Source organism: Vigna umbellata, chromosome 1, assembly GCF_029865625.1.
Source record: "Vigna umbellata cultivar VRB3 chromosome 1, Vumbellata_1.0, whole genome shotgun sequence".
Lineage (NCBI taxonomy): Eukaryota > Viridiplantae > Streptophyta > Magnoliopsida > Fabales > Fabaceae > Vigna > Vigna umbellata.
The window spans coordinates 61,998,503-62,002,309 of NC_142165.1; the positions used below are offsets into that span (position 1 = coordinate 61,998,503).

Consider the following 3,807-nt stretch of genomic DNA (forward strand, 5'->3'; position numbering starts at 1 on the left):
TTTTAAATTTTTCAAACAAATTAGAGGATCGTGTAATTAAGAATTAATAATATGATTTCTTTGATGTGATTGTATTTTTTTTTATAGAAATGATTTAATTTATATTTGGAACAATAAAAATTGGATATGGGTATGGGCATATTTGATACCCAATGGGGATGAAAATGAGAAAAAGAATTGTATATTTGTTCAGTTTGAGAAGGAAAATGGAGATAAAATTTATTGTGGAGATGGTGATGGGATAATGAAACTAGCATCCCCCTACCTCGTGTTCATCCTTACTTCAAATTGACTTAAAGACTAAAAGAAAAACTAAAATATTAAGATGAGATCGTCTATAAAACTAAACTATCTAAACATTTTCATATGTTTTGAAATTTAACAAATGGAAATAAACAAAATGAGCATATGACAAAGTGTTATCTTAGGGAAAATAATATAGCTCGAAGCGTTTTATAAAAAAGTTTTATGAAATCTAAATGTTTTAAGAAAAGCTTTAGTAAACATACTGATATATGAGCAGATGTACAACCAAACGATTTTCTCACAAAATGCATTAATGTGCTATATGAGAGTCTTGTTTAATGCGCTCTTGTTGTACTTTGTTAAACAATGCTAGACGAGCTCTAATTATAATGTGCAAAATGATGTTTTTGGTAAACATACTACAAGATATAAACATTGTTCCAAAAACTAGTGTCGAAAGAATCGTAGTAAACACGCTCTTGAACCAAACGAATAATCACTAAACAAAGCGCTGTTAGGAAAAGTCTTGCACAGGCTAAACGATACCTTGTACCAAACAAAATTTTCATCCAATGATGAAAATTTTATGAACTGCTTGGTATGTCTACTAGAATTCTTAAACGATCAAATCTTACTTGAGCAATATAAAATTTGAAAAGTTATAGTTGTTTTGAACTTGCATTAATGAGCGACAAATGCACAACGTTTCAAACCAAAAGTAATAAGAAAAAAAGACATATGTTCCTGCACACATATCTACTCTCACAAGTGCAGTCAAAGGAAACGACAACGATTATTTTCGCTTATAGATAGCGGTTCCGCAACCGAGGCATATACAGACAAAGCAAAAAGGGTAGGCTTTTTGCCTCGATTCTGAACCGAGTCAAAAGGGTTCAGATTCTGCCTCGGTTCACAAACAACCGAGGCAGTAGAGTGTTTTTAATTTTTTTAATCTCAACTGAGATCACTTGTTGCCACGTTTCCTCGTTCTGTTATGTTTTTCTATACTCTTTTACTTTCTCTTTTCCTTCTCTTTTTAATCTCAACCGAGTCTAGAATTCTTGATCAAACATAGCAGGAAAGAAGCTCCTTAGCATTGGAAACTGGAATATAATGATAACATACTGAAAATGAAAACCATCTAAATATGAAACTTGTTGTTGAGTTCTCACTATTCAATGGAAAGTATGAAGCCACAAACTTAACAAATAAAGTACATATAAACAGAACCTATGATTGTGCTGGAAAAAAGAAGGAAAGAAGACATGAATGAAAGAAGGAAAAAAACAGACATAAACACAGTTTTGAGACCAACTAGTAACAAAAATAAACAATATGTGCAATATATCTATTTCCTTGTCCCAATTTCCAACATGTCTTTGTAATACAAGATAAAAGGCTACACGTAGTAACTGATCAAACATGAAATGAAAACATTTTTTTTTGTGTTTTTTCCTCAGTTGTGATGAGTGAATGAATAATGGTGCTACTACCACAAACACACTAGTGCAGAATTGGCCTTTAACGTCACCCCGTAAACGTTGGATCACAAAATAACCAATGTAAATTATTGACCGATGGAATTTTCGTAAATAAGTTGGGCATATAGACGTCTATTAGGAGGGGCCTCGACGTCTATAATATTATAGACGTCGGGGCCCTCCCTAACAGACGTCTATATGCCTGACATGTAGGTGAAAAGTCATTTTTTTCCGCCATATAGACGTCTGATCCCACCAGTCCGACGTCTATATACGATTATAGACGTCGGACCCTCTGTAACAGACATCTATATGCCTGACAGGGTAGGTGAAAAGTCATTTTTTTCAGCCATAGAAACGTCTGATCCCGCCAGTCCGACGTCTATACATGATTATAGACGTCAATGCCCCTGTAACAGACGTCTATACATTGAACCGTTTAAACTTACTTTTACTCCGATTAAATTAGTCTTTGATGGATTATCTTCCATTTGAACGGATTAAATTGAGTTTTCATTGTGTTTTGGTGTAGTTTTTCTCGTGTCTTTGGGTAACGTAGTAGCACATTCTCCCTTTGCTAGTTTCCACGTAAGAAAAGCTTGCGTTTTTTGGATGTCTTATAGCGTTTCAACCCAAAACCGAACCTGGGTCCTTCTCATGTCACCGTATTCGTTTTCATTGCCAATTGCAATGGAACTAGGCAAGGACCCAGATTCAGTTTACGATTGAAATGCCATAAGAGGTCCAAAAGACGCAACCTTTTCTACGACAAAACTAGCAAAGGAAGAAGGTGCTATTACGCTACCCAAAGACACGAGCTACATTAGACGTCGATTAATGTCATGTCCGACGTCTATAGTAGACGTCAGTTTTGGTGTAATCTGACGTCTATAAAAGATGTCGGACTCTATAGAGTCCGACGTCCCATTAACGTCACCCGTAAAGACGTCGAATCGGGATCTAATGTTAAAATCCCAAAATAACAGAAGTCTAAAGCTCTTTCTGCACTAGTGACAAGAGGAAGAGCCGATTTTGCGGTTGTGGGCATTGAGAAGGCGTGAAAACCTTCTCCTGCAGTAATAGAAGTCACATTTGATTCTTATTCATGAAAACACCAACCTCCTAAGTTTCTTAGAAGATCGCAGCCTTAGCCACAGTACCTTCTTGACACAAACCAAAGACCCTTTCACTCTCTCTTTCAGACTCTTCTTTTGACAGAACTGATAGCTTTTCAAGAACAGTTGCCTCTTCTCCATCATAGTATAGTTGTGCTCAGCGTCAGGGTAGTAATGCCCAAAAGACTCACTTTGAAATAACGGGTTCAGACTAACACTACCCATCAGTGCGTTCTCATTATCTTTCCTCTTATTATCACGAACCAGTATCATGGTGGCACCCAAACTCCAACCTACACTAACAACCCAGATTTTCAACCCCAATCATCATCATCCACCCCAAGACCTTTCCCAGCGAGAAATCAGAAGCCGTAGAGAAAACTAAGAAGTAGAACCCCTTATTCAAGAGGCGAATCCAAAGCGCAAACACTATCCATTTCGCCATCCACTTGCAGAGAAACAGAACAAAAAACCTAAGGAAGAAAAACACAGATCTAGCACTTAACCGTCACTATGCCACCGTTGCGTCCTCGTCGCGCCATGAGAAAAGAGTTTCCTCCCGATCTTGCGAAACTCCATCAAGCCCAACGAAAATGAAAGGAAGAACGCCTCCTTGAGTTGCGTCATTGCTGCTCCACCGACTACGCCCTAGCCGCATTGTCGCTGTGCTCTCAGCGTCATCGCAGTCCCCATCGCAGCATCGTCGCTACTCTCTCGCCGCACCGTCGCGCGCTCTCACCGCCATCGCAGCATCGTTGCTACTTTGTTGTCACACCGTCACTTGCTTTCACCGCCATCGCAGTTGTGATCGCATCATCCTCGAGAAAAAGAGAAGAGGAGAGGTGCTATGTTTTCCTGGCTTGAATGAGTTATTTGTGGAAAAATTTCCTCTTTCACTTATTAGAAAGGCTTATATGCCTCGGCCCATCCTGCCAACCGAGGCAGTATCTCTGTCACCAGATAGG

At 38.5% G+C, this 3,807-nt stretch overlaps 1 pseudogene; it reads right to left on the reverse strand.

The window, feature by feature from the left end:
• Positions 1 to 2,734: 2,734 nt before the first annotated feature.
• Positions 2,735 to 3,115, reverse strand: LOC148205984 (uncharacterized; annotated as a pseudogene).
• Between the last annotated feature and the right edge of the window lie 692 nt (positions 3,116 to 3,807).